The 22,926-nt window shown below is 35.1% G+C and overlaps 1 protein-coding gene across 1 annotated transcript in view; it reads right to left on the reverse strand.

Annotated features, from left to right (window-relative positions):
* LOC145661188 (cadherin-86C-like) overlaps window positions 1-5,499 on the reverse strand; it is a 458,587-nt gene extending 453,088 nt beyond the window's left edge. The window contains exon 1 of the mRNA XM_081726639.1: window positions 5,255-5,499. The gene's annotated coding sequence lies outside the window, so the exon portion shown is untranslated. The remainder of the gene's footprint in view (window positions 1-5,254) is intronic.
* Window positions 5,500-22,926: the final 17,427 nt, after the last annotated feature.

Genomic DNA, 22,926 nt, shown 5'->3' on the forward strand with positions numbered 1-22,926 from the left:
TTTAGATTACGTCCCACACTCAAGCTGTGTAATCTAATGGAGACGCTGGGGGCGCGGTGGCTCAGTGGTAGAGCGTTCACCTCCGGTGCTTGGGGTCTCTGGTTCGATCCAGCTCGCGCCATGTGGAATTTGTGGTGGACAAACACCGTGCTCGCGGGTTTTCTCGGGGTTCTCCCGTTTCCTCCCACTTTCTTCATTCCACAATTTTCATTCATTTCTCATCATCACCGTCTCCTTTAGCCTAACCGGCACAACCGTGGGACGTAAAACTAAAAGATTTCATTTCATTTTCTAATGGAGATGCTGATGATGAAAATGTATGAAATGATGGAATGAAGAAAGTGGAAGGGAACGGGAGAACCCCAAGAAAACTCACGCACACGATGTTTCCACCACAAAACCCACTTAGTACACAAGTAGTTATATGACTACAGTGCGCGCCTGCGGAGTAGAGTACCTCAGTTTCTCTTCTGGTGAGAGCTCCTGTGGATCAGATCTCATGTGTACGTCCAGAGTTTCTTTCAGACATGTTTTTGGGGGGCACTGGCCCCCCGGAGCTATGAGAGTGTCCCCCGGAGGAGACCAAAACAATACGTCTATAATATAATAATAAATAGAATAGTACCAGTAAGGACCCCCGGAACATTTTTTCTGAAAGAACGACTGTGTACGTCTCAAGTAGCTCAGTGCCTAATGGGACCCTAAACTCCAAATCAAGAAACTAACCATTCTTAGGCCTAATGAACCTTAAAAAAAGGTTAGATTGATGAAAGTTGTAACGTTGTTCAAGAGCATCCAAGAAAAACATGTAGGCCTAAGTCCACATTTGAATAGTTCATTCCACACGTACAATTAATATTTCCTAGTTTGAGAAAGTAAGTAAGTATCTATCTATCTATCTATCTATCTATCTATCTATCTATCTATCTATCTATCTATCTATCTATCTATCTATCTATCTATCTATCTATCTATCTATCTATATCTATCTATCTATATATATGTATATATATATATATATATATATATATATATATATATATATATATATATATATATATATATAGATAGATAGATAGATAGATAGATAGATAGATAGATATTACGCCCTACACTGATATGTGTATTAACGTATTTCTATCATCCTTGTCAAAATCCTACATTTATTTAATAATGAAGTTATGAAGTTTGTGGAATGAAAATTTGCCATTCCGAAAAAATCACTTGATCAAATCGTGAGAAGAAAAACATTTTTTTATTGCTTCGAAATATTTTTAATACTTTTAGTAAATAAATATTTTCCCATTGATATCTATTTTATAAATTATAAGTAGTACTTCAGTCGTCAGAAGTCAGGAAAAGGTAGTCGTGTAAGAGGAAAGTACAAGAACATTTCGGTAGACTTTTAACTGATGGAGCTGTGTTGAACGAGTAATGTGCACAAAATTACTTTATATTCTAGTTGTTCAAATTTCCAAACGTCAATTGTTCTTAAAATTATATTGTACGTAGATACAAATAAAAGGAATAACAAATACACCAATATCAGTATAATAAAAAACGATCTCAAATCATATGCCAAGGACACATACCCAAAAATAATTCAACATGATTATTTGAAAAGACTCAATGAATTGTGGGGATGCGAACGAGACGAGTCGAGACAGGATTTTCCTGACAAAATTCGAGTCAAGACATGGCTCTTCCAATAGAAAACTATACATTTTTCGAGTCAAGACATCACTTTTACAGCACAGACGAGACAGCCAGAAATCTTGTCTCGTACGCATCCCTAATGAATTGAAAGAGTGAACGCCATACTATAAAATGTTATTTAATAAGACAATCCTCCATTCTTAATTTTAATAACCATTCTACATATTTTAGACCAGTTCATAATGCTTAGTATTTTCTTCTATTAATGCGCAGTTTCTTTTCCACCACGCTCAAACTTACCGTGTTGCAAACAGAAGTGGCTTCGAGTCGTAATAAAAGGTAATCGAACAGGAATTAACGAAAACTGCACAAGGAACGCATAGCAAAGAAATATTGAGTTGAGTTGATTTTAATGTCCCGTTCAATAGCGAGGCTATATGAGACCTGGACCTACTAATTAACGTGGAATCCGAACCGCATGAGCTTCTGCCGGGAATCGAACACAGATCTCCTACGCCAAAGGCAAATACGCTAACCGCTTAGCCATAAAAGAGCTCTAGCAAAGAAATACTATATGTCTAATATGTTGTTATATGAAAGAATATGGAATGTCCATTCTTACGTAATAGCTGCGGATAAAAGGATATCATGAGAAGATGCACAACGCATTAGAGTGAAATATGATAAGGTATTTCTTGCTTACTTTGATATACCATTGAAAAGAAATTTTATAGGTTTTAATAGCAGTACAAAATAAAGAGACCAAATAGTGTGAGCACGCTAGAGGCTTAAAAAGTGGGAGATCGTTCAGTACACCCAAAAAGACATAAATAAACTGCACTCTTCGAGCTTCTACTCAATTATGAAAAACTGCATTTTCAATATGTATTGAAAGTAATTCGTATTTTTGATACTAAGAAGTATGACGTTTTCAAAAAGCTTGTATTATAAGTTAGGATTTTAGTACATTAAGCCATTAGTGCCCAAAATTCCCAACTGGTATTTTGAAAAGTTTATTTTTGCCTATTTGGTCCTAACAGTACTCTAAAATAAATATTAGAATATTTTTGAAAACATATTTTTTTCTTTTTTCTTTTTTTTTTTTCTAGCGTGGCAACTTAAGTTGCCAGCAGGCACATACATAGTCAAAAGAGGGAACATTTTGAAAATTCACAGTTTTGAAGGAGAAAATACACTGCAAAAACATAACTATTAAAATCAAATCAATCTTTTCTTTACAGACTTTCAATCCTTCCTTCTGGAGTCTTTCAAATCAATCCAATGATCTTTTCTCCTCAAAACACATTTTACTCAAACAACAGTGCTAACCTCGCGTCAATATATCATACAAAGAAAATGCAGCAATGCTATGACGAAACAGACTCCAAAGTTACTTCACGGTTAAGACCAGCAATGCCAATCCATGATTGCGCTATGACGAAAAATTGCCGTGGCAACTCAAGTTGCCAAGAGGACGCTATGGGTTAGGGGAGTATTCTTGTATCCTCCATTGCACCACCTCCTATGTGAGTCTACAGCCAAGCCACTAGCAATATGTTGTCAAAATACATCAATATATTTGAATAGTCTGTATTTTATTAGCCTTTTTCGGTTGTGTCCCTTTGTAGCCGAATGGTAAGTGACTGGAATCATTGTGTGGACTCAAGCGTTACACTGATATTCACATTATGTTCATGTTATTAGTTCGAGTACCACCTAGGATATGCGTATTCTCCACTAATGAGAGAAATAATTGTATTGAAAGCTGTACCACTACATGAAGTACAAATGAAATGAAATGAAATCTCTGAGTTTTACGTCCCACGGTTATGCCGGTTAGGCTAAAGGAGACGGTGATGATGAGTGATGAAAGAAATGCTGGAATGAAGAAAGTGGGAGGAAACGGGAGAACCCCGAGAAAACCCACGCACGCGGTGTTTGTCCACCACAAAGTTCACTTGGCGGGGGTTGGGATCGAACCCGGAACCCCAAGCACCAGAGGTGAACGCTCTACCACTGAGCCACCGCAGCCCCTACATGAAGTACAAACACAATACTGTAAACAATGTATTTTTAAAGAAAAATTCTGAAATCAAAACACATTTATTGCTTACTGTCTGTAAATGCTAATTTTTCAGGTACAAGTATGTATAATTCTTCAGGACATTAATCTTCAATCCTTCATTGAAAGTTTTTAAGGATAAACATGCTGAATACAGTTATTTTAGTCCTCAAGGACGAGAAATCGCAGCGTACTTACAGATGGGCTCTGATTTCCATATTGAAATATTTCCTAATTTATTTGCATTTTAGTTTTATTTCTAATTTTTCTTATTTCTACGATAATTGAAAAGAATCAATGGTATTGATAAGTAGTATCGTGTTATATGAATATTGGAGCCGATGATAGTTCGGGATGATCTTATCCTTTGTTTCGAATGATTTCTGTGTGCCATGTAATATCAGTAACACAGAAATCATTAGGAAAGAATTAGAATAATAATGAAACTGATTTAAGAATCTTGAATATATCGAACAAACTATGCACTTATTCTTAGACTATCCCTGATTTTGCATGAAGTGATCTGAAGTCAAAATCGTGAATCTGTTCTCGAAAGACAAGCACGAGCTCTCTTTATTACACAATGTTTTGCCAAACCCTTTTTAAAGTGAACTTCGGTCATTGCAATTTCTATGTCGAAAGTGTTAACCTATTTGGAAGAGGAAGTAATTTACATAACATATCTGAATTGAGAATCACAAGATAAAATTTTATGAACTGCCACCTCTTAACATTGTGTTTCCAAATTAATGTAACATGATGAAGCTTCGACACATATTGTCGCTTGTATAACAAGCGAGAATATTAATTACTACATTTTAATGTTATATATAATATATCCTTATCGCCTTTAAACAATGAAAATCCTAACTATATATAAAACTACATGAACTGATCTAAATTAACGGGGTACTTCTGATTTATATGGGAAGTTAAAATTTGACATGATTGTAGCTTTCCGGAACTAACGGACAGCAAAATTACCAAAAGTGAATATTTTTTAATTTTTAGGTGGTCTAAAGAGGGGATGAAGAATTTCCTCATGTTTTAGTTAGCATTACCTAAGTAAATTGCAAATATAAATCTGAAAGATTGTTCCTGGTTTAAATTCACCTATAGTCGAAACTTCCAAGGTATGTTGATGCCACGGCTCTATGATAAATTAAGTAGTTTTGAAAATAAATTATTAAATGTAACATAAACAAGGAAATGATTTGCAATGGTAATCCTACTAGAATTATAGGGTCTATTTCTATTAATCTGCCATGTCATTCATTTCTTTCAGTTGAGTTGATTTTGAGTTTAACGTCCCGTTCAGCAGCGAGGCTGTATGAGACGGGACCTACTGATTAACGTGGAATCCGAACTACACGAGCATCAACCGGAAATCGAACCCAGGTCTCCCACGCCAAAGGCGAGTACTCTAACCGCTTAGCTACATTTTTCTCACTGAAAACAATTTCTCCTGTATCCTATAACGATTTAGTACCTACATAAGCTTAAGACAAGATATTAAACAAATAAACAACAACTAACCTGTTTTTTTTTTCTTCCTAATCCATTGACATACTGATCCAATCTTCAACTGAATGTATCACATAGTCCGAAATAATGCTTCATTTTAATTTAAAAAAAGAACAATAATTATAAAAATAATTAACTATACACTCACACTTAGCATATGATTAACATTTATCAAACATATATATATATCGGTTTCATAAGAGAAAAAGAACTATTCACATAATTACGCGACGCCTTTACTGACGCCCGGCATTCTGTTTATATGAATATACACATAAGCTTGGTATTCAGTTCAAAAGCATCTGCGCTTTCTTAGTTTAATGAATTGGCCGCTATGTGGCGCCTGTGTAGTAGACTTTCTTCCCTAGGTGAGTTTCATGAAGCGTAACAGTCAATGTAGGGAGGGTTGTTTGGTCATTGGAAACAACCGCGTGGGGGAATAGGGAAGGGTCTGTGGATACAGTTTCCTGAGTGGACTAGAGAGTGAAGGAGGAAAACGCCACGTGCCTTCTTCAGGTATTTGCTGCTCTGTAGCACGCGAATCCATACTACTTCAGACGCGAGGAGGGGTTGCTGTACTTAAAGACTGATCCTTTCGCCACTATATGCGTTATTACGCGACAGTTGTCTATTGAGACATTTTCCATGCAAGTCATATCAATACTTTAGCTAAGCATATTTTCAAATAATTTTATGTATAATTTACTTCTCAATGTAACTAGTCCCACTCAGAGAACAAACTCACACGTCATTAACAATATCAGCGTTTTATTTAAATGGTATCGCATCGCAGTTTGCGACAGAAAATTCTAGAAATGCGATGCAAACGAAAAAAAAATATATCGCAAAATGAGATGCATCTATGATATTACCGAAGTTCGCTACTTTTGCATCAGAAAACAGTATATCATTGTCTTTCCTTCATGCCAGAACGATTCTCTTTCGATTTTACATATAGTTAAAGCTCACTGTCAGTGATTAATTTCATTGGAAACCTGATGCTTACCTTTAGGTGTCAGTTTGCTCTCAAATCTACCACTCACCACAAACCGATTTATTGGAAACGCCATAAAACTGATGACAGAGAGTGACCATATTTTCGATTTTTTATTCTACCTCTTAACTAAGTTGCTCAGTGGAGTCTCGAAATCCCAAGTCTCGAGCTTATTTTCCGTAGGCCTACTAGCTAAAATAAGGGACTTTTCATATCTATTTCATAGCATTGGACCATACATATTTATTCGCTTTGCTTTGCTCGCTTATTTTACACTGAAATTACCAAGAAAAAATAGTGTTCAGTTTAAAACCTTAAAAAAAATGGAAAACAAACTGGATCTGAGTAGCTGTTGGCTACAATCAGAAACTGATCATTTGTGTGAAATAAGTTTGTTTTTACCGTGAACTTTAAAAAAAAATAAAAGTTGGGTTCGAAGAGTGTGTAATTCCAATTCTCGGTTTCTTGAAGTCATTACGGATTGAAAACCTAATTTAAAAATATATGGACACATTCAAAAACAGATACTAGATTAAATAATCTGTAGAATGTCAACGTTAGAATTTTGAAGAAATATAATTGCAGTTATTTTTACCTTACTTTGCTATTTATTATCATACTTGTTTGGGATGCAAAAAAAATGTTTATTTCATTGAATGAAATAAATAAATAAACATAACATATAATAATAATAATAATAATAATAATAATAATAATAATAATAATAATAATAATAATAATAATAATAATAATAATAATAATAATAATAATAATAATAATAATGTTTTCCTTGGCTGCCGAGAGTGCGATACAAAAGTTGTAGGTACAAATTGCGATGCAAATTTAATATTTCGCATTTTGCTACGCAAAAGTCAAAATTTTATATATATATATACAGAGGTTGGAGAAAAAATCTAAAAACACTTCATACAGGACATGTAAGTTTGGCCCTCCACTGCAGGGCCGGATCTACGAAATATTGCGCCCGGGGCAAAGACGTTTTTTCTGGCACCCCCTTCTTTCCAAGTTTAAATACCTTATGTTAGGGATTGGAACAATAACTTAGGTTAAAATATATGTTTTAAAAAGTTTAAATCACTTGTCATTTTTCTTCTTTTATAACATTTATTAAAAAATTGTGTCCACATATGAGCTTGAAACTAGAGATGCAAAAAAGCCGGCTTTTTTGAATCGATGGTTTCTTTTTCACATAAAAACCGGCTTTTTTGGAGAAAAACGAGAATTTTGGAAATTTTGGCTTGTTTCATTTTTATGATTTTTCTATCTAAATAGCTTTCTTATGATATGTTCTATAGTTAGATAAGAATTCCATGACCTAAATGCCATATTTCGCTCTGAAATTCACCAGCAAGATGGATGAAGCACATGTTTTACGAATTAAAGCTAAGATGAAGAATGTAGTATTTGAGGGCAATTTTAGAGGCTATTTAACTTTATTTTAACTTTTGACTTATCGAATTTTTTTTTCTTCTCTAGATCATTTTAGATTGTCATCTGTGTTTCATTTCTTAGGACATAGTACTCTTCTAGCACATAATTACATTTATGTTTTTCAATATATCCATCAGAGCGTATGTTTTTCAATATATCCGTCAAACCGTACTTCCACATTTCTGTTATACTGTAGATGTGCAATGATTTAGCATTTACTTTGTCTGATATTTCACTTGGTCAAGTACTAGGATCTTCAACTTACATATCAACTTTTTTCTCTCGTCTTTTACTTGTAATGTTTAGTTTTGGTATTTAACTATGTGTAGCAACTAGGAAAACAGTGTGCTCCTCTGGCTCAGAAGAGCCGTCATTATCATTGCTAGAAAGCAATTAAGGAAAACTGTCTTCATTTTTTGCAATACTTTGAACTGCTGAATACTATCATTTTCAGAGTTTTCCATATTCTTGGAAGAAGAATCATCGAAGCTGTGAGAATCATCCTTTTTGTTTAACCACTTCATTGCCATTTCATATACCTTATTTTCTTCCTCTCTACGTTCTCTTCTGCTCTATTCTCGTTGCCAGAGAATTTATTTTTTTCAGATACTGAAGACTTTTCGTCAACGTTTCTCTAACCTACAACAGTATGCTCTTTAAATCGAAGAGATACCCTAGTTTTATAACGAACAGCTTTATTTAAGAAAATTAACGGAAAGACAAACAGAATCGTGTGTATAAAACCTAGAAATATTATACTTTGGCTATGGGGTAATTTTGATTCATATTTCATTTCCATCTTCTACGACAATTATAATATTGTCAGATTACTGATACTCTATCGAGAATTATAAACTCTTTTATCCAAAGTAATTGCAGTCGTACCTCAGTAGTTCAAATCTTCAGAAAATATCTGGAGGTGAATGTTATCTTTCGACTGATTTTCTATAATTTTAATATTCATTTATTGTGAAATAGTATCGTTTAAAACGTTTATATACTAAAATGCAAGGGTACCGATCCTGGGGGGGCTGGGGGACCGAGCCCCTCCAAAGCTTTTGTATATGTATTTTATGTGTATTTTTCTTGTTATATGTATTTTTTATGAATGGGGCCCCCCAAAGTTACAGAGAAATCGGCGCTCTTGCGAAAATGTACTTAAAAAATATGTTTAGCACATTCAGTTACCTTTATTGTTTCCATTAAATAAAAATAGAGTCGATTCCATTTGACAAAATTTTATTACGCGTAAAAAAAAGTAATACCAAACAATTAAGGAATTAAAAATGTCTTTTCGACACTTTTCATAAGACCAGTTGATTTATTTTTGACCTGACAAAGTGTTAATTCATTGAACTAATTCATGAACAAAATTAATAAATATTGGAAATGTGCCTATATTCCTCTTTTTGACTCGTGTACGTGAGTTCTCTCGCGATTCTCCCGTTTCCTCCCACTTCCTCAATTACTTCAATAATCCCAATTTCCATATAGCCTGGGCTAAACTTGCCAGCATTAATATTGCATTCGAAATGGCGCCCCTACATACTCTCAACCAGCTGCGCCCCGGGGCAAATGCTCCGAATTGCCCCCCCCCCCATAGATCCGGCACTGCTCCACTGTACAACACGTGTTGCGGTTGCCGATCATTTTTTGTATTCAATGGTCATGTGGACCTTCCTCTTCTGTCAGCAGTAACCAGTACACCTGTGAGTGCGGTGGTGTGAAAGTGGTGCGGTAAAATGGGCGACCTGACAGACTTCGAAAGAGGCATGATCGTTGGTGCCCGTCCGGTTGGAGCTTCAGTGGCAACAATGGCGAAGATTGTGAGGGTATCAAAATGCACTGTATCCAATGTCACGAGGGTATACACAATTCATGGGCAAACGACGTCTGCAAACAGCGGTCGAAAGACAATCTTGTCAGATAGGGACCGGAGGGCATTAAAACAGATTGTAGCAGCCACAAAGAAGACCACTGCAATGAAAATTACGTCTGAACTCAATTCCGGCCTACAGAACCCGGTTTCATCGAAAACAGTGCGACGGGAACTTCATAAAATGAAAATTCATGGCAGGGCCGCTATTGCCAAACCCCTGGTCACAGCAGTAAATGCGAAGAGGCGTATCCAGTGGTGTAAGACAACAAGGCGTGGACTCATGAGCAGTGGAAACACGTAATGTGGTCCGATGAATCAACCTTCACCTTGTTTTCAACAACTGGTCGTGTTTACGTATGGAGAACACCGTCGCAGGCCTATGATACAGACTGTCTGCTCCCAACTGTAAAGCATGGGGGTGGTTCTGTTACAGTATCGTGGTTTTCTGCAGGTCCCATCATAGCCCTGCATGGAATGTTGAATGCTAAGGCGTATGAGGCCATTTTGGCGGACCAGGTTCTACCCATGGCCCAAATATTGTTCTCTGATGGTGATGGCATCTACCAAGATGGTTTGTCACCCTGTCACGCTGCAAAAACGGTGAAATAATGGTTTGAGGAGCATGACCAGGAGCTATCACACCTCCCCTGGGTCCCACAATCACCAGATCTGAACATAATTGAGCCATTGTGGTATCTGTTAGAAAGGCGTGTTCGGTCTCATTACCCTCCACCAGCATCCCTTAAGGTACTGGAGCATGTTTTGGAGGAAGAATGGTACAAAATTCCACACACTACAATTCAGGAGCTGTATACGTCCATTCCACATCGGATCCAAGCTGGCTTGGACGCAAAAGGAGGTCCCACACCATACTAGGTATGATTTTCACACTTTTGCAAACGTTTTAGATTTTTTAGTCCAACGTCTGTATATATATATATATATATATATATATATATATATATATATATATATATATATATATATATATATATATATATATATATGTGTGTGTGTGTGTGTGTGTGTATGACGCTTGGTGCAGTGGCAGATCCAAAAGAGGAACGCGCGCACGACCTCTTTTCGGTGTTATTTGGACGAGGGAACAAGAGTGTTTTTTTTTAGCGTGTTACAACAATCATCTGCTTTTAGTCAACTGCTATTAGAAACTTCCTAAGACCCCCTCATGTTGTGGCGGATAGTATTTTGCGGCCTCTCTGACGGTCCCATTCTTTAGCGCATTCATGAAGAGATATATAAGTCAAATACTCCTAGGCCGAAGGTTTAACTTGAAGAAAAAATATTAGAATTGTTCGAGTCATCTTTCTGTGATTATGCATCCCGTCATCCCTCTGGAATCGAGTGAATGAACATAACTCTTCCCAGATACACCAGACATACCGATAGGCTATACGTTTAAAAATAAAAGCAATGAACTTCAAACTGAATTACACAGAGGTTTTATAGAAGCTATAAATATTAAAATCTTTACTCTATTGAACTGAGAACATAACTAATGATGATATTAGGATACAGTTACCAAATATGGAATATTTATTTTCTTTCCTTTATTTCTAAGGAACTTTTACTTTTAAATGTAAGTTTTGTACCCACATGCGCAAAAAAATGCGCCTATACTGTAGCTCACGATTTTTCGCATTTATTCCATTTTTCTTACATTTATGAGTAAAATTCAGTTATTAGTATGTGGAGATAATAGAAAGCTATCCATCTAAGGAGATATTTCCAAAAAAAATAAGCAAAAAACAAAATTAAGCTCGGTTTTGTGTATACTGGCAACCATGCTTTCGAGAGATTTTTCAGTAGCAGAGCACGATTGCGAAGGGAAATTGACAATAGGCAGTGAACGAGCTGGCGGAAGGAACTGAAAAGTGGAGTAAAATATTGAATTTATTGGTTTAAACCTAGTGTCTAGATGGTTTGCCAAATATAAATTAGCTTCTGTAACTAAAATGTCGTACGAAAATATAGAATTAAACAGAAAAACTCTTATCTTAAGGTTCGAAGCAATACGCACCATGGTTATGAGCATTATTTGTTAAGAAAAAGAGAGCAAACAAAACGTAGTCTCCGTGGTTAGGTGGATAGAGTGGCGGACTAGCAGTTATATTATTTTGACACGAGATTGAATCCCACCCCATCTCATATTTTTGTTTTACAAAACATTATAGGAAGTGTATAATTTTGATGTTAATAAGAACCGAAAAAATATAATAAGGAAATAACTTATTGATAGTATCCTTTAATCGACGTATTTATTCAGTTTTAGAATACGTGTAGGCCTACTATTGGAAACAACGATTGCTTTCAGTTTATGGTCTTGTATGTTACACCTCCCCTGCTCGTTCTTGGACAGCAGACAACTCACTTCGGATTTGTGTATCAGCAACAGGAAAAAGAATATACGCGACCTTGACAGCCTTTCCAGTCTTACCCCTTGTTACATCGACATGACGTTACATTGAATGAATAGCTTGTCATGAAAAAAAAGAAGAAAGTAAAAGGCTGATGTCAAATTATCGTTTGTGTGTGTTGTTGTGTTTTTTCCTTTTAGAGTATTGACTTTCTCTCTTTTTTTTTCATATCCACAAGTGCAAGAAATGCAATCATAAGTTTATGTAAGGGATAAAGAATGCCTTTTCGTTGGACGTAACTAAATTATACAGATCTATGTAAGCGGAACACGCATATTTACAAATGATGGCATGAATATGAATGATAATCATACCATACTTCTACATTATATAGTAGCGTGAAAAACTGATGTTAAAATGATATAACAAACAAGCATACGCTTTTTCTTCTAGCATGGCAATACATTAAACGTAACTCATTAAATTTTGAGGATTACAAATTATCACCTTACGTGTCGTTGTATTCCTATTCGTTTTCACGTTCGAGCGACGAAAGAAGAAATTGTAGTGATAGTGATAAAAATCGAATTCGAGATTTCAATGAATTCAAGTATCACGCCCCCACATACCGAAAAAGTGAGTTTGATGTCTGTCCATCTGTTCGTCTGTCGGTTCGTCACGCTTTTACATGCATTCAAATAGAGGTCATACTGTTCGACGTATCTGGACCGAATTCCAGACATAAAGTTTTTATAACACTTTATCGTTTCGAATTCTATATCCTCCAACACCTAAAAATAAGGATAGTTTACTGAAGAATGAAAATTTAAAATAATTAAATTGTCTCAAAAACAGCTCTAAAGAATTTGTTTATTTTTTACAAATATATATTTTATTAATAACCCTTCACCGTAGTATGAATCATTGCTCTGAAAAAATATATAAGGTGTAACTTACTGTATGAGATGCGTTTTTTCGAACAATTTTCTCAATCACATTTCATAAATAAATGTAGCATTAATAACCTAACAATATGACACAACTCGTTCGTCCTGTAAACATTCAGAAGGGGTAGTTTACTCTTAGTTTACTCTTCTCCGACGATTTTCACCTTAACACCTGACGCAATTTTGTTCATATTTCATAAATAATTGTTACATAAATAACCTAACGATATGGTATAATTCCATCATCCTAAAAAGCTAGAAGTGGTATATTACTTTTCGGAGTAAGTTTTACCCTACGATTTTGTCGAGAATGACTCAGGCAATTTTGTTCGTATTTCATAAATAGCATAACTTTTGTCCTGAAAAGATACACAAATGATATTTTATTCTTGGGATGACTTTTTTGACGATTTTCTCAGAAAGTACTCAGACGCTTTTGCTCATAGTTCACATACAATTATTTCCTTAGAAAATAATTGTATAGAATATTAGAAGAAACGTTATAATTCTAATATATGGCATAAGCTATTTCTAACAGAAATATGACCAATGGTTACTTTACTTTTGGACGTAAGTTGCTTCGAACAAAGCTTTCCAAAACACATTATTTTATTCGCATTTCCCAAATAAATGTTTCAGTAATAGCTGCAGCCTAACACGAGTCAGTTTAAGAAATTCGAGCGAGAAAATTCAGTGTGTTTCATCCGTACCCATTCTTAAATATATTTTTAAATGTTACACCTAATCTCAATTTTCCTAACAAAATTGAAACTTCTTCTTAAATGTGCCTTGTTGTGGCCAAATGGTTCAAGTGCATTGGTTCTGGATTTGATACCCTGTGAGAGCTAGTGTACTTTTATCCAACGTTAAGGTATAGGTGCAAAGAGAAAAGTGTTTAAACAAGCCTAACCAAGCTAATGAATAATACAAAGAAATAATACAATGTTACGAAATTATAGAAGAAACGTTATTAATATTGGATATTTGCGTGTGAAATGTCCAACCGATGACTGTCAACTCCAAAGGTAAGAAAGCGAAACATCCAATACCAGGTTAATCAGTGGTCTCTAGGCAAAGCTATCCTACTAGGAAGTGATTGAGATACCAAAAAATGTTGTAATTGCTGGGAGACATGGCAGGAGAGTACAATGGGTGAGAGAGTTTAATACTGCAACTCATGAATAGTCTGCACCTTTCGTTGAGTATTGAAGTGCGTAGGCCTATATAGGTTTGCACTGAAATGAGCATTAATACACAATATCTGTTGAACATTACGGGGGGCTTGCGGACAGGTTTGCAGTGCATTTCACGGGGTTCGATATTGTAACGATCGTAGCGAACTCCTGAGACTTCCCCACTGTACACTGTAAGTTAAATTCGTGCTTAATTAAAACTCTATTTGTTTAAATTTAACACTGTTAACCGTTATCACCTGTGCATTATGAGCAACAATCCGCCAGTAATTCTTTATTTTTGTCCTTTGTTTTAGCGCCATAAATGTCTTTGTTCATAAATCTCTTTGTCTATGGTTTTGCATATACTTAGCGTGGACATTAAATTTTGACTTCTACGCCATATGCATCTAATTACAAACGAACCTATAGAACGAACACAACAAACTTGGAATATATAGTTTGAGTATGACAAATCATACACGAGTCGCCGCACGGAACAGCCGTGTGCATACATATGGCAGTCACCTTCCTAAGAAATTTATAATTATAATAATAAACAGAAAACGAAACAGTTATTTACACAATTTATTTATTTAAGCCTGTAAGTACAATGGACTTAAGTTATTTCTCTCTCTCTTTGAAGGGTGCCAAGACGTAGAAAAGGACTTGTGGCACTCACGACTATAGGGTGGTGTGTGGTTGGCACATCGGGTTCCTTTATTGTTAGTTCCAGCTTTTCTAGACCGGATGCTACTATTCCAGGTAGAAAGTACAAGAAAATATACCTTTCTATTACTATTAAAGTAAATAATTACACTCATTCCCTCAATGTGATACTTGTTTGTTTAACTGTATACAGACAGCTGATCCGTGGAAGAATTGTTGATAATAATAAATAAAATAAACTCGACAAATATTCTTATAAATAATAGGTAAAATTTTGCGTCACACTGTTCATTTTGCTGGGCACGCCAGTGTGCCGTGTTATCCGGTTCTGGCACACTGGAAAATAGGGTATGACTTTCTAATTTTTCCCAACTATTTTAACTGCTTCAATTGAAATGAATCTATAATAATAAGAGAGTAATTTAGTCTTCTTACTCTTCGATTTAGAAATAAGGTCCACTAGAATTGTATATATAAAAAATAATAATACTCAGAATTTTATCGTAGTTCGTTTTATTCGAAATGACATACTTCCTGCAACTGTTTGGGTTGGAATTATTTGAAATCAAATCTAAGTTTTACGATCCACGGTTATACCAGCTAGGCTAAAGGAGACGGTGATGATGAGAAATGAATGAAATAGTGGAATGAAGAAAGTGGGAGAAAACGGGAGAACCCCGAGAAAACCCATGCACATGGTGTTTGTCTACCACAAAATTCACTTGATGCGAGCTGGGATCGAACAAACGATCCCATACACCAAAGGTGAACACTTTATCGCTGAGTCACCGCGGCCCTCTGAAATTATTTATAGGAGAGAGTGACTACTTTATGAAAACTTGATGTCGAACACATTTGTTTAAAAATACCAGCTTTTTGTGAAATATTGCTTAATATTCAGGAGAACATAAGTCAATAAAATAATAATAATAATAATAATAATAATAATAATAATAATAATAATAATAATAATAATAATAATAATAATCTTAAATTAAAAACTCTCTGGACCTAGTGCATTGGCACAATTCCACGAATTAAAAAGAATATGTTTACTTCTCATGTAAGTGTAGAAGGACTTAGTCCCTTTTGCTTTCAATATACGAAGAAAGTGTCCAACTGTCAAATGATATGCTACATAAAATGCCCTATGCAACATAATGTAGTATAGAGTCATCATTTCTAGGTTGTCTAAAGAACACTTTTTTTTAGCAAGAAAGTAAGAAAATAGAAAATATCAGTTTTAACCTAGTAGAAAATTTGCAGATTTAAGGGAAAATGCACAGAGTTGTTGGATATTAAATGTAGTTCGGATGAATGGAGCAAGACACCGTAAATAGTTTCTTGTTGGAAATATATTGGGAGTGACCAAGTCATTACCTATGGAACTATCGAAAGAGATACGTTAATGGTGTTAGTTGCAAACTGTTGTAGAAATGAAAAAATTAATTAAATCTCTAAAACTCTGAAATCACTGATCCAAATTGACTGATTGTTAAGTAAAACTGCTAAATCTGACTAAAGCAAAAAAAGTATTAATGACCTATGTTACAATTTCAGACATATCATTCTCATATCAAAAATACGATAGAAGTAAATTATGAATAAAGGTGAATTTACAGTTCTGGAATACCAACAAATGATTTTGCTAGATGTAAATTTTGGGAAAACTTTTTTATAAGGCTTTAGATTTATTTATTGGTTTGTTTGTTTATGAGCTTCCCCATGCCGTAAACGTCGCCAACACCTAGTAGCCCACTTGCCGATAAATGGCGATCGTCGATATAGCGACGCGTTGAAGGGTGCCATTAGTGGCAGGGATTCGTCGAGTCGAAGCAGATATCTAGAATCGAGGGTATTGAAGTTAGCACCGCGTAACAGCGAGGACTTCATTTTGATCCGCGCTCCTTTGATTTATCACGGAGAATCGCAAAGGGACCAACACGAACTATCGCCAGTCATGTGCATGCAGTTATTATTATATATTATTTTTCCCTGACGAATTTTTATTATAAGGGCAATGCTTGAGCTCCGGGGCTCAAGAGTAACTCCTGCCTTTACATCATGAAGTGAAAAATCTTGAGATGGGTGTGTATAATTGTATGAATTTAGATGGCAACTGTCGCCGATCATTAGCAAGTGAATATGGGAGAACTATGAAAAAAGTAAATAGACGCTTGCCATTTTGTTATAAAATTACATGGCGAGTGCATTTGATCTGATTCCAAACAGTTATCGTCAAATATACACGGTTAAAGAAGCACTCTGATTAGAAATATTAAAAAGACGTTAATGACTTATCACTCTACAAGCTGTGTCTTCATAATCGCCTCCGTGGCGAAGTACATTTGACGCAACTAGTTCCGTTCGGAAGTACACGCAACTAGTAACTTTAAGGTTGGTTGTTCGCGCCCAGCTCAAGGCACTTTTTTTTTTACTTCTTTAAAAATGTTTTTAGACTCACCTTAATGCAAATAAATTACTCATATAGGCGAATTAACGTATTTTAGGGGAATAATTTTGTAGTTCGTTGGCGTTCCGTCGCTTCTCTGCCGCTGGTGGTATAATTTTATAAACGGAAGTGGGACCACCACCGGTCGTCGTTGCGGGACCGCCAATTTTTGGGGACATGTCGCAAGTGGCCTATCGGTGGTCCACCGACGCTTACGGCATGGGTTGTCCCCTCACAAGTGAGGCAGATTGTAATCGACCAAGAGTGTTTTGGAAAAATGGGGAACATCTTCCGACTTCGACTTCTGAATAATCCGGGAAGGTAAGTAACAAGTTTATTACTTGTAATTTATTCTTTGAGTCAAAGTATTTTGCAATAAACCATCGTTTTGAAAGACATTTTTACGATCGTATACTATTCGAAAATTGTACTCATAAAATAATTTCCCATCATGGATTTGAAAAAATCAAAGTTCGAACAAAGAAAGATCTCCGATCCACATGTCTCTTCATGTTTGATATGGAAGTCTCATCTTCATTATTGATCCTTAATTTATTTTAGTCCTAGGCAACGCGAATGGACTGGATGGCTCTAAGTGAAAACATTCATTTAGATGGTTAAGTAATCAGGAAATTGCTGCTGTTATTTCACGAAACACAACAGAATTTGAAAAAAAACAAACAATTTTGCTTACCAGGGGGAGGGAGTAAATCATCTGCTTACGTTTGCTTAACTAGGAAGAAGGCAAGGGCGCCGATCCTGCAGGGCCGGGGACCCCCAAGAGCTCATGTGGGCCTCCTTTGTATTTATGAATATACAATATTTGGCATAATTTGAGTGCAATTTGTTTTAAAATCCTCATATATATATATCTTCTGCATTTGAATGCCCCTCCAAATTTACAGAGAAATCAGCGCCCTTGGAAGAAGGTCTAGTGAAATGAATAAAAATGTGATAACGTAGTACTTGAACAACTCTATCTAATGGAGGAAAGTAAATTAGTATTCAATACTTCTTTCAATTTTAAGCATTTCAAAGATTCTCCTAATTTAGTAGCTTCCCGGATTTGCATTTTTGAAATATGGGTACTCTATCTATACCTTAACGTGGGAATTGGTTTCGGACCATGCACTTAAGCCACTTTGCCATAAGAGGCACATAGGAGTTTTTCTTTCGATTTCCTTAGGAATATTGCGAATGGTATGACTTTTAAAACTATGTTTAAAAAAGAATAGACATCGACACAATAAGATGATAATATGATAGCTAAGAAATATACTGAATTGTTTTTAATTTGTTCTCACGCTACCAAAACAATACTTATGCTTTTTTAATTCCAGCCTTTTAATATAAGCATTTCACACTATTCTCTGTTCTAGGTCGATACAATTCTAGTTCATGTATATGCTAGCTTTGGAAATACAGTAGAGTTTCGCTTATTCGACATAAACAGGCAGGCAGAACGCCGGATAACATGAATGTGTTAAAAAAATACCTATTAAAAATAAAACTTATGATATAATTTTACATATTACGCATCTAATAATCATGTTTTATGACAAATAAATGCACTGCACTGAATCAGAAACATATCCAGTGTGAGGGCCTGAGGGCTATCCCCCTCCGAAACTCAAGTACTTTTTAATAAACTTGCTTTTACCCTTTTGAGGTTCTTTTATATCAGTTTACTTGGAGTCAGTGTCCAAACTTTGGGCAATGTGCTGTTATCTTGTTATAATTCTAAGAACATACCATAATGCCATTATACCAGGTGGAATTAAGGAACAGTTTTAAATAGGATTAACATTTCGTTTCCGTTCTGTTTTTAACTTTAATATATTAGAACGATACACTAAATGTCTTCTTGCTATTTTTGTTATGTGATATATGTAGCAGACAGTTTTCTTTAGTTACATTTCTTTCAAACATATGTTTCATTTTGTTTGTGCTATAATGCAGTTTCTAAAGTAAACCGGTTTATAAATGAAAAGTAGGAAAAGTTTAAGAGAAATATAGAACTGTTGCATTATTATTATTATTATTATTATTATTATTATTATTATTATTATTATTATTATTATTATTATTATTATTATTATTATTATTATTGATGTTTTTAAAACATTAGAATTATGTGCTTACGAGAATTCGTGTTGGGCCTCCTCCGAATAGAAAACATGGATACGTGTCTGCACTGAATGATAGACATATGAGTCAAGGTGTAGACGGGCGCGCTAGGCGATAGACTCCAGAGCATGAAAAATAGATTAAGACCACAACTTGCAATTATTCTTGCCGATTGGTGCTATCTGCAATAATATATCGAATCATACGGTATGTGGAACAAAGGAAGGTCGGATAAGCGAGACCATGGTGTATTGGTGTTTCACGCACCTAAACCTGTAAAATGTTTGTATAAACAATTAATTATCTTTCACTCCCTAGCTAAATTTGTGGGTATGATCACACACCTTGCCTTATAAAGTATAGTCTTATAAAGAAAAAAAATTTTTTTAGCTAAAAGCTAAAGAAAAGCCAACTTCAATAATTTAGTTTTTTTTTTTTTAATAATGGCAAACTAGTCCATTTTATCACGATAAATCACATTTGGTACTAAGATGTCTTTTTCTGTCCGTATATATCCTTCACACTTTATTGGAGACAAAATTGTTCTTTTCCCAAGGAAACAGGATGAGAGAAGCTATACAACAGCATGAATTGAAAACAATAGCTATTACCAATAGTACTCTAATATTGGATAAATACCTTATTACAGAAAAAATATCAATAAGTTATGTTCTTATTATATTGCTTCGGTTCTTATTAATATGAAAAATATAATGTTTTGTAAAATAAAAAAAGATGGGATGGAATGGAGTGGGATCCGACCTAGTGTCATAATAGTGTGAGAACTACTAATCCGCCACGCTACCCACCTAACCACGGAAAGTACTTTTTGCTTGTTCTCTTTTTCTTAACAAATAAATGCTAATATCCGTAGCGCATGTCACTTCCAACCTCATTACAGGAGATTTCCTCTCTTTCTATATTTCCATACGACATCTTGGTTACAGAAGCTAATTTATATTTGGCAGACAATGTACGCACTAGGTTTTAACCAATAAATGCAACATTTTACTCCACTATCCAGTTCCTTGATCCAACTCCTCGACTCCCGTACTGAATTCCCTCCGCAATCGTGCTCTGCTACTGAAAAAATCCCTAGAAATTATGATTGCCAGTATACACAAAACCGAGCATAATTTTGTTTTTTGCTTATATTTTTATTATTTTATTATATTTTTTGGAGATATCTCGTTAGATGGATTGCTTTCTATTATCTCTACATACTAATAACTGAATTTTACCCATAAACGTAAGGAAAATGGAATAAATGCGAAAAATCGTGAGTTACAGTATACGCGCAATTTTTATTGCGCATGGGAGCACATCATAATAATTCGGAGACCTTTGTTAACCAATATACAGTATAAATATAAAAGTCGATTACATATAAGCGATTTTACAATAATTGAAAAAATTCAATTTCCAATATTAGGAGCATCTCTTCCTAACATGGGACACTACATGATCTTAATATACTGGAATACTAGAACGAAATACTATGTCGATATATCGTAGCATGATTGTTCACATATATATATGAGATTCGGTGAAATACAAGTAAGCAACAAATTCAAACAATATTCTTAGAACTAACACATTCAAAATAATACAAAAACGATATTTTATGCGATACAAAAATAATTACCTAGTTTGAATTCCACTCTTCACTATATCTTTCAAACTCGTTGCTAAATTATTTTGAACTTGGAATGACATATAAAGCATTTCATATATAAGGAAAGTTTGTTGTCTAAGGAAGTAACCAAGGTGGGACAAATAAGTAAATCAACTACGTAAAAGCAAGTACCGTATATGCAAATAAAAATATCCCAAGGACAAAAAATTACAAATTTTCGACAAGTTTTCACTTCAAGAACAAATATAACAAACAAAATTCTAAAGGAAAATTGATACACTTGTCATGAAACCATCTTTGGCAAACCGTGCATTGCAATAAGTCCGCTTTTCTTGCACTTTTCTTGACTGCAAGTAATCACAATAAATACATTCATCATTATGATCAGTAGCATCACTTGAACTGTCACCTCTAGTGTCATCGTTGAATATACTCACTGCCTTTTCAGAATTAGATTACGTTTCTCTTTGTCAGATTGTAATTTCGTTATTTGAGGCTGTTTAGACTCCTTCAGAACTGTAAACATTTTTTAAATTTGGTTTTTGTAACGATGTAATGGGCGCTTCTAAATCGATTTTATGTCGAGTGCTTATTACCTTTTTAACTTTGCCTGGCATTCGATCACACATGTTTGATCACTTCCTTGTATCTGCGGTAGCATTATGCTGTTATTTTCACTTCGCTCAGTAGTTGACAAGGCAGTGAGAAACATCAGAATTTAAGAATTCATTTTCACCAAGTACAAAAGGGTTTAGTAGATTTCCACTTTTTTCTTTATCTATTAATTGCTGTTCTTTTTCTATTAACTGCTGTTTCAAAAGCTCGGCTTAGTTATACATTTCCTAAAAGGTGCTAAAACTTGAAACATTGTAAGAATTGAAAAGAGATACAGTGAGCAGCCAAACGTAGAGGCACTTCTAAGTTGCTGCTTGAGAAAGCAAAAGGGAACTAAACAAATTATTATGCACGAGAGTTACCACCTAGTAGAGCAACTTCTAAACTCTGCGTATGAAAATTATGATTATATAGAATTCGGAGTACAGAGTTCTCTGCAGTAGGCTTTGCAAAACCTATAAAATATTTGAATCATGTAGTAAACATATTTGTTTAATCCAGCCTGACCGATGAGCACTGAACTGAACCCGGAAGAGCAGCATCTATTAGTTGCTGAAGTTCTTGAAAAAACAAAATATATAAATGAAGGTACGAACATTCCTTCTACCCTCGTGCAAGTCACTACTGTTAAAAAGTTGACGCTTTCAGCTGAAGTCAACCACCAATCATGTTTCTCCCCTTCAGAAATTGAACCGGTTGATGTTTGTCCTGCACGATAGTTAAATCACTATCGTCACAGTTAGAGATTCGATTGGTTGGGTGTGGTGCTCCTCGTATTCAGACTCCAGAATATTACAGAATTTCTGTATATTCTCTTTTGCAAAATGTTTTACACTTGTCATGGATGGTTCTTGCAAAATTACCAGATAAAGTGTAAGATGACGTCTTAGAAACACTGAGTATTAACTCTACGAAGTCACACTCTCTTGTATTTTCGCCACCATGCCGACACTTCAGAATATATACAAGCCCAAGGTTAGTACGTCTCCATATAACAAGTTCCTGTTAATTCGACTTTTATTTACTTTGGCGTCGTGATCGACAGTAAGCTTTCTTGGATCCTATATCTTATGAAGGTAGTCACTCAGGCTTAAAACATACTTAAACTGCTTAAATGGTTAGCTGGTACAAGTTAGGGCTTACTCTATACGGTACTACATACCTACAACGCCTTCATTAGAAGTACCTTATTTAAGGCTATATGGCTTGAGCTTCTACATCAGACACATATTATCAAAAATTATCGAATATCGAGCGACATGCCTTACCATTAGTAAATCGAATCAGCTTAGGCCTAATGCTCACTTACGACAAAACAGTTGGCAACTATCTCATCGCTGTCGCCTAATGTCAGTAAGTTCACGGA

The sequence above is a fragment of the Thermobia domestica genome, chromosome 1, assembly GCF_964235325.1.
Source record: "Thermobia domestica chromosome 1, izTheDome1.hap1.1, whole genome shotgun sequence".
Taxonomy (NCBI): domain Eukaryota; kingdom Metazoa; phylum Arthropoda; class Insecta; order Zygentoma; family Lepismatidae; genus Thermobia; species Thermobia domestica.